Source organism: Zalophus californianus, chromosome 3 (assembly GCF_009762305.2).
Source record: "Zalophus californianus isolate mZalCal1 chromosome 3, mZalCal1.pri.v2, whole genome shotgun sequence".
Taxonomy (NCBI): Eukaryota; Metazoa; Chordata; class Mammalia; order Carnivora; family Otariidae; genus Zalophus; species Zalophus californianus.
Window position 1 is genome coordinate 54178504 of NC_045597.1, and position 14058 is coordinate 54192561.

The 14058-nt window shown below is 41.7% G+C and overlaps 1 protein-coding gene across 6 annotated transcripts in view; it reads right to left on the reverse strand.

Moving 5' to 3' along the window:
• Window positions 1–14058, reverse strand: part of ENOX1 (ecto-NOX disulfide-thiol exchanger 1) — a 555783-nt gene that overhangs the window by 424350 nt on the left and 117375 nt on the right. The window contains exon 1 of one of the 6 annotated variants that reach the window (XM_035726909.1): window positions 5607–5780. The exons of the other annotated variants lie outside the window; for them this stretch is intronic. The gene's annotated coding sequence lies outside the window, so the exon portion shown is untranslated. Of the gene's footprint in view, window positions 1–5606; window positions 5781–14058 lie in introns of those variants that run through there. 6 annotated transcript variants of the gene reach the window in all.

A 14058-nucleotide genomic window follows, 5' to 3' on the forward strand; every position in this document is an offset into this window, starting at 1 on the left:
ATTTAGCTGAAATCAAAGAAGTACAAGAAGCCTGGAAGACAAAGATCCAAGTCCACTCCTGAGCCAGTAACCCATGCCTGACCTCGCCTTCTTAAGCGTACTGTAAGAGATGAAATACCCACTTTGAGAAATTGACAGGACTTCTTGCTCCGAGGGAAAGTGCACTGTGTGAATTGCTACGTTCATTTTCCTGTCCTCACTCTTCACAAGCATGACTTTTAAGGCTTTATTTTTTAACATATTTTATGAGTAGTGTAAAGGTAGCACTATCCCAGAGTCCCTGGATATCATTCTCCATGAGAGCACTGAGTGCTCTCCTTCTGTGAATATGGATGTGGTTAGAATATGGATGTGGAGACAGCTAGATTGCTGGTTTGTGATGGATTTCCCAGGGGCTGGTGGCTGCCTATATCTGGGACACTGGCCCCAGGACTAAATCCATCGCTCAAGTTCAGACCGAGATGGAGAGCTACAGCCCGTGCAGACCATGGCTGGCTCCGTGGTACACTTCATTATGACAAAATATCAAAGTACGTAGGCAGTGGGCAAATGTATAAAATCCTCTCTCCTATCTATCCTGTAGGAATGATGATGGTCTTTGATATCTAAAACATACAGACACCAAACAAGTCACTCGATTTTCCTATTACATAATGTCTTGCTCGGACATCTATCATAAAACAGTGAAAACAGCTCCAATTTTGGTTAAGGTTGTCACAGTGTCATTAATAATTTCTCACAACTGTTCCCTTCATAGATTCTTTATGAAGGTCAGACTAGAATGTCCAAGTAATCTGCCCCAACCCAGAGTTCCCAGAGTGGTGCAAATGACCTCAGCACCCCCCCCCAAGAGCTTCTTCCACATATATCTTCCCATTAAGAAGATGACAAAGCCAAAGTACATAAAATCAGCCACTTGTAGAGCTATTCACCATTTCTGTCGTTTTATATGGTAATATGATGAACTTACAAAGAGACTTTATATTCAGTGAGAAGGCTTTTATGTTAGGGGAGTGGGGTGCAGAGACAACAATTCATAGTGATAATTCATTGATCTGAGAAGGGTGCCCAGGTTTTAGAACCAGAATATCTGGCTTTGATTTCCAACTCTGTCATATAATAACTGTATGACCTTGAACAGGACACATCTCTGACCAAGCATCAGTGCTTTTTTTCCTCTATAAATTGAGGTCAAAAGCAACATCCTTATGTCTGCTTCAGAGGGTTCTCACAATCACAAAATGAGACATACCTGGTGAACTATAGAACATAAGTATAAACTGAAAGTGCCCCGGGGGCCTCCTCACTTATGGTGCTTCAAATATGTTGATTTAAGGCAACAGACTAAGTTCCAATTCTCTACACTGCACCCGCAATTCCTCTCCTCAGTTACTCCCCCTGGGATCCCCTGGTGGTGGTGGGAGTGGATGTCCACCACACAAACAGACCTAAGGCCTGCCTCTTGACAGCCTTCCTCTTCTTTGCTTTTCCTCTGTTCCACTGACCTGTCACTCTGCCATCCACAAGTCACAGTCAACACTGCTGACAACATTCTCTGGGCAAATAACTTCCTCTGAAACACCAACCTCAAGGCCCAGCCATCAGGGAGACCATTTCTACTCTTGGGCCTTGCTCTTGCAAAAAAAAGGGCCACCAAAAAAGAGCCATTTTGCCAATCAGTTCTTTGTAGGGGGCAGCAAACGTTATCTGTTAAGGGCCAGATAATAAATATTTTAGGCCTAAATATTGTCTCTGTAGCACATTCCTCTTTGCTTTCTTTACAGTGCTTTAAAAATTTGAAAACAATTCTTAGCCCTTTGTCCTTACAAAAACAGGCCATAGCCTGGATCTGTCCCAAGACTGGAGTTTGCTGATCCTGGCTTTATGCCACAGCCCTCATTCATGCCATAATATACTTGTTTTTGTGGGTTTGAGGAGGAGTCTGTTCTTGGTAAGGGGAGTTGAGGGGAAGTTAGTTAGGTTAGAGAAGGTACCTGGAACCACTGTTCCCTCAAACATCCAGACCCTGTAGCTCAGTCTGCTCCACTCTGGCAGATTTCTTCACTCATGGCTTTCTCTCAGGGACCCCGTCACTTCCCTCGACCCAGTCTCTTCTGGGGAATCCTAAACCATGGGAGAGATCAGTAGATCTGTGAACTCCAAAAGGGTTCAGTTCTTACACTCAGGGCTTCTGAGCTCTGTGTAAATCAAGCATGTAGCTTCCATGTCCTTAAACATTCTATGACAGTTAGAAGCCACTCTGCTCACGGCACATGGGACCTTGTAGTTGGAGCTACCCATGAGATAATCCAGCCTGGTGAAAATGCATCTCTGAGCCACCCAGGATATTTTACACTTCTATTAGCTGCTATGTTATGCTCATTATCCATGAGCAGGAGGAGGGAGGGGAAGTGAGGAAAAAGAGAGAAATGAGGAGGAATGGAAAGAGAAACCACTGTAGAATATTTTATCTGGATGTTTTAATTATCACAAAATTATCTTTACTTGGCACTTATATCCAATTTATCAAACACAGTCACATAATTCAAAAGCAAAAGCAGGGTCCCCACCATTCATGGTTTGTAAAGGAGAGGGAGTAGATTTGGTTTTCCTTTTAATGGTTTCCCCTCTTAACAGAAAACTTCACTTTGTTTCTTCTTGATTTTCCAATATATGCCATAAGTCAAGGCTTCAAAAAGCTTATAGGGTGCCCAACTGCAAATGATGTAAATGATGCCCTTTCAGCTCCCAATTGGATTAGAAGACGGTATCCCTTCTGTTCTGTGTCTCTGTACATTTGGCTAGCTGACGGTGCCTTTGTTGGTGAGGACTGGGGGTTGGAAGTCACCCCCTCACCTGGCAGATCCAGCTGTGTCCCAGGACACACATTTTGGTGAGCAGAGCCAAGACAGATTCTCATCCCAACTCATGTCCTTTGTCAGGCTGCCCAGTAACACACAGAGACCCTGCCTTGGGTCTTGAGTCCAAGTCTACAGACTGGATGAATCGAGTTCATTTTGTGCAGCTACGGGTACAATGCTGACACAGAGGTTAATGATGGTATTTATGGTGGGGGTGGTCCCGATAAAACTTTTCAGCTAGAGAGTCTTTGCTCATTATCATTTAAGAAGGACTGATTTTGAAAGGGATGAAGAGAACTCAGGTCAAGTGGTCCACAATGTTGACAAGGTGCAGGAGGAGGGTGACTAACAGTCCATGAAGATGTGCCGCTCAGATAGTACACAGAAGCAGACTCCTGAAGTTGAGAATGGATGTCTGCTCCCCACAAGGGATGCTGAACCATCAAGAGGTCTAAACTGAAAGATGTTCTTCAGTAGTGGGAAGGAAGGTTCATGAAGTCTTGTTTAAGCCAGACAGAAGAGGTAAGTAAGCAGCTGAGAAGCTACAGGGCCAGTGAGAAGATTTCACGTGTCCAAAGGGGAAAGAACAGAACATGGTAGGGGCCTGGAGATGTGCAAGGGAGAGGCAATCCAAAGCCGCCTGGGAGCTGCCTGGCAGAACCCCGTGACAGACTGGAAGGGGAGACAAAAAGGTCATGGTCGAGTCAAGGAGGACTGGAGCTCCCTGCCTGAGGAAAGGACGGATGGCTTGTTTAGGTTGCCAAGACAACAAGCCTAAATGGCAGCCAGAGAGGCTATAGAGTCTCTCTCTGGGATTCTCCCCTTCTTGGTGATGAAGTGCAGAACTGATCTTCCATTTAAAAGATGCCACTGTGTTATGTGAGGGGTGTTCATCAGCTGACACGACTCACCCCCAATTGTACCAGAATGCTGCGGGTTGCAATCATGCTACAGAAACACATGGTTTCCAGCACTGTTAATGGAAACAAACATCTGCAACACTTCATCCAAGCCCATTCACAGGAAAGATAAATAAATAAAAAATAGTCTAACTTTTGGCATGATGCATAATTTCTTTAAACACAGAGAACTTTGCAGAGGAGATCTACCTTTCCAGGAGAGAATGCACTACGTATTTCTCTCTGGAAACTAAAGATACTACATATAAATCTGAAAACATATATTTCTTCAAAGTATTAATTTTTAAAGCAGCCAAAACTGCTAACAACCAGGGAAAGCACCAATTTATAAATTATGTTCTCAGCATATAGTATACATTGTGAATTTGCATGCATATTAAATGCAAATAACCAGGAGAGCATAACATTAAGGCTTTAAATTTATATGTGCAAAAGACAGTAAATTCTAACATTAAAATCCTTTCCAGAAAATATTAACTCCCCAAATCCCACGTGATCGTCACAGGGCCAGCAGAGCAGTCTCACTGCCGAGCTTGAGGAGTCCTCAACCTGTAACACCAGGCCCACCCCACCTGCCCGGCAGAGCGGACAGGATCGTTCGGCAGCGTGGAGGACAGAACAAAGTACTGGCTGATCTTAATTACAGCAGAAAAGTTAATGTTTCCTCTTTTAAAATTTTTTAATTGAGATATAATTAATATATTTCAGGTGAACAACATAATCCTTCAGTATATGTACATATTGTGAAAAGATCACCATAATTAGTCCAGTTAACATCGCTACACATAATTACAAATTTTTTTTCTTGAGATGAGAACTTTTAAGATCTCCTTTCTTACCAACTTTCAAATATACAATACAGTTTTGTTAACTATAGTCACCATGCTATACGTGACATCCCCAGGACTTCTTTATTTTACAACTGGAAATTTATACCTTTTGACCACCTTCACCCTTCTGGTTAAATAGCTCCACTTCTGTGAAGTGCAGAATTTTCTTGAAAATTTCCTGATACCCACTTAAAGAATTTTCATGGTTCAGTCTAGGAAGAATGAGGGTGAACTGCATTTGTAAAAGAGGAGGGGCTCATGGAAATCTCTCCAGCAGTTGAACATCTGCTCGGCCACGCTGCTTTGGGGGCTTGCCTTGCTGTGTTTTTATTGTGAATTCTCTGTGGATGCTCAGTCTTGGGGGATGGGACCGTCCCTTAATTTATGACCTAAAAGCCCTATTCACACTATCGGCTCTAATGAAGCAAATATCTAGTTCAAGTTTAGATCAAACAATTTTACGGTTTTACTGCCAACGCTGACCACTCCTTCTCTGGCTTCTTTTCTCCCTTGGCCTTCTCACAAAGCATTCACAATGTTTGCTTCCAAGCCTCTGCTCTTCCCTCTCCTCTCTGTGACATGGAATGCTTTATCCACACACCCAGATCCAATTACTGTGTATGCACCAAAGATCCACAGGCCTGTGTTCCCTTCCCTGACCACTAACTCTTAGCACTCTCCTTGATTTACTGCTGCCTGGAGGGTCCCCTGGGAGCTGGTGCAATTAGGGGAAGGGTCGGAGCGCCTCCAAATGAGAACTGATCAACTTAACAAACTCCTATCTTTTGCAGTCTCTTCCATTTCCACTACTCCGTGACTTGCAAGCTCAGAAGAGAACTGACACATTCCAGAAAGCATTTGGACATTTCTTCTGCATACCCTGCCTTTTCTTTTTCTTTCTTTCTTTCTTTTTTTTTTTTTTTTTTTTTTTTTTGGACTTGTAGGGACAGGAGGAGTTCTCCAAGGCAGGCAGGCCAGCCTTGACTGAAACTTACCTGTAACTTCTCTTTCTCTTCTGTCTTCTCTGTGGATCTTGTCACCAAGTCCAACCCCTTTTCCTTTTTCCTTCCTCAGAGGCAGTCCTCCTCATCATGCACCAGCCTTCTTCCTCTTCTGAGTTATTTTATAACCCACAGCAAGAACCAATCTCCCTCAAATGGCATTTTGATTATGTCACTCGCTGCCAAATGTTTCTTTTGAAATTAAATTTCAACCCCAGATTTAAAAGTCCACCAGCTGACTCCTTCTTGCCCTGACTCTCCTCCTTCCCAGCTGGGCCCTTCTCCCTTGCCTTAGACCTATCTGCAGCAGCCTCTGCTCTCCGGACAGGGGGGCCAACACTTCCGTCCCACCATCCCTTCCCATAATATGTTCTTGTTCTCCTTTGCATCTCCACTCAGAACGGATTCCTCTGCTCATCATTCAGTGGGCAAATTCAAGAGCTGATGGGTTTCCTTGATCCCACATCCCAAAAAACTAACTCACCGTGTTTTCCCACCATTTGATTCAGATCATACGGCCTGGACTCACACCCAGCTCACATCCAGGAATCCTGGGGCAAAAAGTTGGTAACTATCTGAGTAATCACTATCTTGACTTCATCCAAAAGCACCCCTGTTTTTACCATTCTCATAATGAAGTCTTAAATGAGAAACCTCCCCCAAATTTCACCTTTCTTCTTGACAAATTCTCTTAGATATATAAACCTACCGACACAAGTATTATTAGGCCAGCATATCAGAATACATTTCCCATTGTGATGTATGCACATGTTACATACAGGTATAGATATATTTTTGGAAAATTGTTTTTTAAATATTTAATAACCATTACATGGGTAAAATAATACTCTGTTCCTTATGGAACGGTGAAAAGTCATTCTAACACTTTTTCCAAGTATTTGCAATTGTAATCAGTAATGTGGGCAGAAAGAATGCCAATGTTTTTCAATCATCACTCGTAAAAATGTAAATTTTTAAAAATTAAGACTCTAAAGTTCACCTGAATTAATCTACTGCTAATGCAAGCCGGGACTATTTCCTAGGATTTTGAGTGGCTTAACATCATCAAGATATGTCACAAGCTCCCTCCAAATTATTCATTGCACACCATGCATTATTCTGAACCTCTCAGAAGATGAAACAGGGAGAGGCAATGAGAGTGTCTGAAGAACAAAAGGAAAAATGAAGCACAGGGACCTTAGGCTAAAAGTATAAAACCCTTGAGAGGGTTTTAAGGACATATTAGATGTCTGGAAAATGAGAATAAATCAGCAGACCCATTAACTGAGCAGCGAATTAAAGCGCCATTGTTTCCAATTTCAGCCTTGAATATGGAGGGCACCAAATGGACTGCGCTCTCTGTCCCCTCTGCATTAGGAGAGAGAGTTCTCCACTATGTATTCTCAAGTGCCTTTCTTCTTTTCCAGCTAATTTAGTGAAAGAGTGACTATCCATTTCCTAACACTTCTCCTAAAACATTATCGCTAACTTCCCCAGGACAGCAGGAAAACAATCAACTGAAGATTCAAAACATAAGCTATATTCCCCATTAATTTCAACTTCTCTTTCCCCCTTTATTAAAAAACTGAAGTTTGCTATCTTCAGATGTGCTGTTTTCCCTTAATTTTTGAGACATAATGGTGAAATACAGCATATAGATAATCCACAAACTGCGTCGCCTCTAAAGTAGACCGTATTTCACAACTGCATACATTTCACTGTCTCATCTCATGAAAACAGAGTTGAAAGCACTTCTTCCCAATGCCTTGATAAGACAAAAGGTCTGGAAGATCGAATAGGAACACATGAGAGATGTTCTTTTAAAATTAGTTTGTGTTTATACCAATTGATTCATAACACGGTTTCAACTATTATGTCATACTGGGTCCAGAGGTTAACTGCTTTCAGTTCTCTAAGTAATTATTTTGGACTCGGCTTCCACATCTGGATATCAGCACTCTCCAACTAGTAGCTGGTCCTGACACACTGCTGTGCCATGAATGGGTTCCAAGTTTGCCACGTGGTATTCACACCCCCTTAACCCCAGGGAACCTGGGGGGGCCTGGGGCACCTGGCACCTCTGGACAGGTGACAACTGGCCATCAGCTTTGCTGGAGTCCAAAGGCGTAGTACTTCCTGCTCGGCTGAGAGGCATTTAAACATGTCCATGGATCCCCACTTTAACAGGCTGCTACAAAAGGCACCCCTGCCCTTCATGGAAAAGTGGCCCATGAAGCTGCTGAAAGAGGCTGGGGAGGGGGACCCAGTGGGCAAAGCTACAGATGGCAGCTCCCCAAATTCGCTCCATAAAGGTTTCTGATACCTCTTTCCATTTGGGGCTAATATGCTCTTTCATTGGCAACCAAGCTACCTATGGGGTGCTTGCTCTAACACTGAACATACATTTTGCCAATCAGGGCCTCATCATTATTTTTAATTACTTCATAGGAAAAAATTCAATGGGGACTATCAGAGTATTGCATTTATATGGTAACGAAAAGGATTAAAGCTATTGATTTTTTTAAATTTTAACTTCTGTAAAATTTGGGATAGTGATGAAATGGCTTGAAAATTTTTTTTAAATGACTACTTGTGTAGTATCCAACAATGACTAACAAAAATTTAGTTAGAGAATCATTAAAATCTTGATAAAGAAGCGTGTTTAGCTACTTTAGGCATATATACAATATTTAAAAAGTAATGTTTATAAAAGCAAGCTCAGGTTTCTCATCAGAAAAATCTGAAAAGAGGTGTGCTTGGGTGGTTCAGTTGGTTGAGCATCTGCCTTTGGCTTGGGTCATAATCCCTGGGTCCTGGGATTGGCCCCGCATCGGGATCCCAGCTCAGTGGGGAGTCTGCTTCTCCCTCTCCCTCTGCACCCCCTGCTTGTGCTCTCTCACTGTCAAATAAATAAATACAATCTTTTAAAAAAAAAAAGAAAAGAAAAAGAAACAATCTGGAAAGATTCTATCTGGAAGTTTCATATCTATACAATATTCTCCAAACGGATGTCCCAAGCTTGCTACGTTATTAAGTATTAGTTTCTATGTGTGCTATAATGAGGCAAAATTGATAACTGATTTAAATAACATGCTTATAGTACCACTTCTTGGTTTTTCCATTTCAGGTACTACCTATTGGTTTCCCAGTGAGGAAGATGAGGGTTAGCATTCTTCACACACATATACAGGCCCCATGTCCCCATCCTCTCAGAATTCTACCCCAATTTTGGTTACCTTAAACATCAAGTTTTAAGATCACTATTGCCATGGAGATACCATTAGTAGTTGAATCATGTAATATTCTATGATTACATTTCATTTCTTAACGTTTTGTCTTTCCTGGAGTTAATCACTGTTACATTTAATTTGGGTTTTCTTTTTTTTTTTTTTTTAAAGATTTTATTTATTTATTTGACAGAGAGAGACACAGCGAGAGCAGGAGCACAAGCAGGGGGAGTGGGAGAGGAAGAAGCAGGCTTCCCACAGAGCGGGGAGCCCGATGCGGGGCTCGATCCCAGGACCCTGGGATCATGACCTGAGCCGAAGGGAGACGCTTAACCGACCGAGCCACCCAGGTGGGTTATTTTCTTATATACTTATCATGAGGTTATCCCCACAGCTTCCCCAGACTTCCAACTCTCACCTTCACACACACACAGGAAGTGTTTTATCAGTTTCTCCATCTTGAGGAAGTCTCTCCTGAACCTCTCTCCCTACCCCAGCTTAGATCAGAGGATCAGTAAGTCCCGTTGCACTCCTGGCTCTTGGGTTGGTCCTGTCTCTGGGATCCTGGGTCTTCTGATTGGCTCACCCTGTCATTTACTGGAGCACATCATAATTTTGTAAATTTCATGAAAATGTATTGGCAATATCTTTTAATTGGAAACTCATATCTTTGGTTGTGGAAAATTTTGTTAAATTATTTCTTTGATAATATTCTATCCTCTGTTTTCTATATTCATTCAATCTGGTGTTACTATTTTTGGACATTGGCTGTCATGGACCAATCCTATACATTTTCTAGCTTTTTATATTATTTTCTCCTTTTCTTTTCACTCCACATTCTAGGAAATTTGCTTAAATTTGTCTCCTAACCCTTATAAATTCTATTCCTGTTTCATGGTTTTAATACACATTTTATCCCTCCGAAGATACAGATGAATTCTTTTTTAAGATTTCTTCTTCCTGCAAAGGTTGTTTCCTCCAAGATGCTTTTTTAAATGTTTGCCTGTTTTAGTTTCTATCTCTCATAATACTTTTCTTTTTTTAAAGATTTTATTTTTTTATTTGACAGAGAGAGACACAGCGAGAGAGGGAACACAAGCAGGGGGAGTGGGAGAGGGAGAAGGAGGCTTCCCACGGAGCAGTGAGCCCAATGCGGGGCTCAATCCCAGGACCCTGGGATCATGACCTGAGATGAAGGCAGACACTTAACGACTGAGCCACCCAGGCGCCCCTCATAATACTTTCTTAAATGTCTGATGATCCTTGGCCATGTGCTGATATTTAGAAGTGGGGAACTAACTAGAAAATCAACAGTAAGGTTGGAGGGGTTTATTGTGTAGGATTGTTCTAGTTAGGCCTCTTCTTTGGGGGAACCCTTGCTGTCAGTATTCTCGAGTTTTATTTTGAGGTCACACCCCCAGGGAGGTGTCCTGGAGCCTCCTTCAGGTAGGGTATCGTCCTGGCTGCCCTCAGGCTGTGTTTCTCAGGATTTGGGAAGTCAATACAATCTCCCTGATTTCAAGACTATATAACACCACTTTAAACTTCTCCTAATATCTGCAAATCCAGAAGCCCATTTTATCATTTCTACAGGAAAAAAAAAATCTCCATTCCTCTGTTGGAGGGGAAGGGGGGCAGTTATCTGCTTGTACACAGTTGGGGAGCAAATACTCTTAATGTTAACCCTATCTTCACTCTCGTTTCCAAGGGGTTCTTGTTGCTGAAAATTCCTGAGCTTCTGCAGGTTTCACTAGTGTAAACTGGGCTCCTTCTTCCTTTCTCCTCTGCCAGATTAAAATTCTGCTTTTTCAGGGCCACTCCTTAAGCTACCACTCAACCATCTGTATCCCAGATTCCCAAATGCTGTGGCTGTCACCTTGTTTCTTTGTTCTTATAGGGATGTGCCTTAAAAAAAAAAAAAAAAATCCCTTAAAAGTCATTTTAATGGAGTTTCAGGAAGGGCCAGGAGCTAAACAAAACATGTACTCATCTTTAATATGAAAACTATCACTCTTCATCCTTTCACATTGAAATGGGCATTATTCAATTTTTCTTCCACATTAAGACAGTGAGGTCCAACGCTCAGGAGGAACAGGAAGTAGGGAAGATAGCAATCGGGGTTTAGGTGGAACTGAATTCGATGACTGCATGCTCTTGTAAATGAATGTATCTCATTGTCCTAACAATGTGTTGGGCTCTGTGGGAAATAAAAGTATGTCCTTATTTCAGAACAGCCTGTAAAAATTCTCAAAAAGGTTAACTATCAAAGAGGTCCTTGAATTGGTAATTAACCAAAATTAGAGTATTCAGAGGGAAAAACCACCAGGCAAAAGAGTGTAATAGTCAGAGGCAAGCCCAATGGAGGAAAATGGGCTAAAACTCAGCTTTAAAAAATAAATGTTAGAAACATTTCTTTTGTGAAGTTTGCATAATGTGTATTAGATATAAAGTGATCAATTCATTGAAGAATGAGACTTATTTTATGCAGACTAAGATTGCTGGCCTACGGGGAAAGAAAGAAGCTCTTCTGCTTATAATACAGCTGCTTTAAGTCTTTATTCTGTATTTTTCACCATAGTGGATCATAAAACTTTGAAATAATTTTTTTAAATACTAGTTTAGTGCACTGAAACCTTATGAAAAGAGATATAGTAAAAAACATATTTTTTCAGTGATGTTCTGGTTTTGAAGTTACAGTCTTCTACAGATTGAAAACATCATCATCATTATTATTATTGAAATAACTGCAGGTAAAACAACTTTGTTGTTGTGCACCAGCAACTCTTTAGTCCCTAACGCCATTTATCCCATTGAAATAATTGTCTTTACAGCACGGGTTCTGATAATGCACAATTTTAAGGAATATAACTCTTGCCTGAGGCAGAAGCGGCTCTTAATTGGATGCAGACAGCTAGGAGAGGAAGGACTCCAAGAAGAATATTGCACATGTTCAAAAACTAAGACAAATCTGTCCTCCCCATCGGATCTGGGTAGGAGGCGGTGGGAAGGGAAGTGTGGCTGAGAGGTGCAGATGTCTGAATGTAGAAGCTTCCCAAAGCCATAGAGTGGGGAATGAACTCAGAAGTACAATGAGCCCAGCGGCACCTGGGTGGCTTAGTTGGTTAAGCATCTGACTCCTGGTTTCGGCTCAGGTCATGATCTCAGGGTTGTGAGATTAAGCCCGGTGTCAGGCTCCACACTCAGCAGGGCATATGCTTGAGATTCTCTCTCTCCCTCTCCTCCTGCCCCTTCCCCCACTTGTGCATGCATTCTCTCTCTCTAAAAAGTAAATAAATAAATCTTTAAAAAAAGAGAAAGAAGTACAATGAGGCTGTAACTTTGTAGACAAAGAGGAGACCCCAAACAAGACGTAATTTCATCAAAATGAGGTTTCAAAAAATGTTATCTGCCAGTACACTATGGGGCAGAAAGTCTAGCCACAGAAAACAGCTCAGACCCGAAGTCATGCAGGGATCCCAGGTCATGTGAAGCTGGCCTGGATGGCTTGGCAGTAGAAATGTGAGAGACTCACTTCGGAGATCAATGAAATTGAGGGATCCACATTTACAGTACTGCGGATAGAGTCCAGCAAAAGGAACGGACTGAATTAATACTGACAAAGGGGTTTACACTGAAGTTGTTTTTAAACTAAATACATGGTATCCTTTGGTTTTTAATTCAAGAAACATTTACTGAGTATCTACTATGTGCAAGGCATATAGTCTTTTCTCATCATTTGTCTCATTATCTTATAAGCCAAATGTAAAAAAAATCCAGTTAATTGACTTCACAGACTGATTGATGTTCTTCTGTAAGAACAACAGATTGATTTTTTTATAGACAGCAATACTAATTCTTCCATTATGTCCTCCTCTTTCTGTGCACATGGTCCAATCGACTTTAGGGCCAACTCAATACAAACAGCAGAAGAAAGGCATTAAGAGAACAAGGTCCATTAGACCCAATATTGCCTCAATTACTTTAATTCCATTATTCCTGTTCATATTACTTCTTTAATCAATATCTCCTTTCAGTTATTCATGTTTACCCTTTTCAAAATCGCAAGTAATAGGATTATGGTCTTTTGAGCTCAGTAGCAACAGACTTTCATAAATATATTTCTGAATTTGTGATTGTCTCCAGATCTGCAACTGAGGAGTCTTAAATTGAATCAGGTCTTCCAGAGGCCCTCTCATATAAAGATGCAGAGCATCTTAATGCAATATAGGTGCTTTTACCTGTTAGGCCATTTGTCACTCCCTGTCAAGAACACTCACATATGGTTTAATGGCTTTCTAAGTTTCTTCTTCCCGTGTCTAAGCTCCAGGGTCATGTAACTAGTTTTCAGAATGGATCTCTTTTCTGTACATACTCCTGCTTTTCGTTGCATGTAATCCTTCTACCTTCCACTGACAATTACTCTGCCCGGCAAGAGTTTCATCTGGACATTACATTAACCACTGCCTCTTCCAAATGACAATCAATCCCTCAGTTCCACCTCTGTAAGAGCCTTACAAATTAAAGGAACGCTGTTCCTCTCCATTCTTTTAACAAACATCAATGCAGTGCCTACTAGATGCAAAAAAGTTGCTCTTTTGGCTTGAACAGGATACATAACAGGCAGGTGGCCCTTCTCTACAACACACAGTAGTCCTCCAAAAGTGTTGTAAATAACGTGGGATTTAAAGAAGCATGTGAAATTGTGATGTGAGGAGTCCCTCAGAAGTTCTCCTAGAGTTCAGAGGGGGTAAAATTACTATGAGCGGAGAAAGGCTTCATAAAGGATATGAATTTGAGTGAGATCTTGAAGGATGGGAGGATTTTGAAAAGTGAAGCCAGGAAGAGAAAGGGACAAATTGTGAGTGAAAAGTAATGCAGCAAATCTAGCTGGGGTCAATGATTTTCAGAGTAAATCCAAGAGAGAAATGGCTGAGATCCTCAAGGGACGGGTAAGAAAGGCCTGACTTCCCCTGGGAAGCAATGAGACCAGGGAGGAGCTTGGCAGGACATAAACTCTTCTTAACAGAGCCTCATCACCACGTGCACAATGAACTGAAGGCAACTGCAACTTGCAGACATGAGACAGGAAGGCAAGCTCGGCAACATGTAAGGGGACCTCCAAGATGTGATTCCTGCCTCCCTACCTAGCCCCACATCCTCTTTCCCACTTCCTGTTCCACCAACGCCCAAACGTCAAGGAAGACACACCCTGCTCCGCA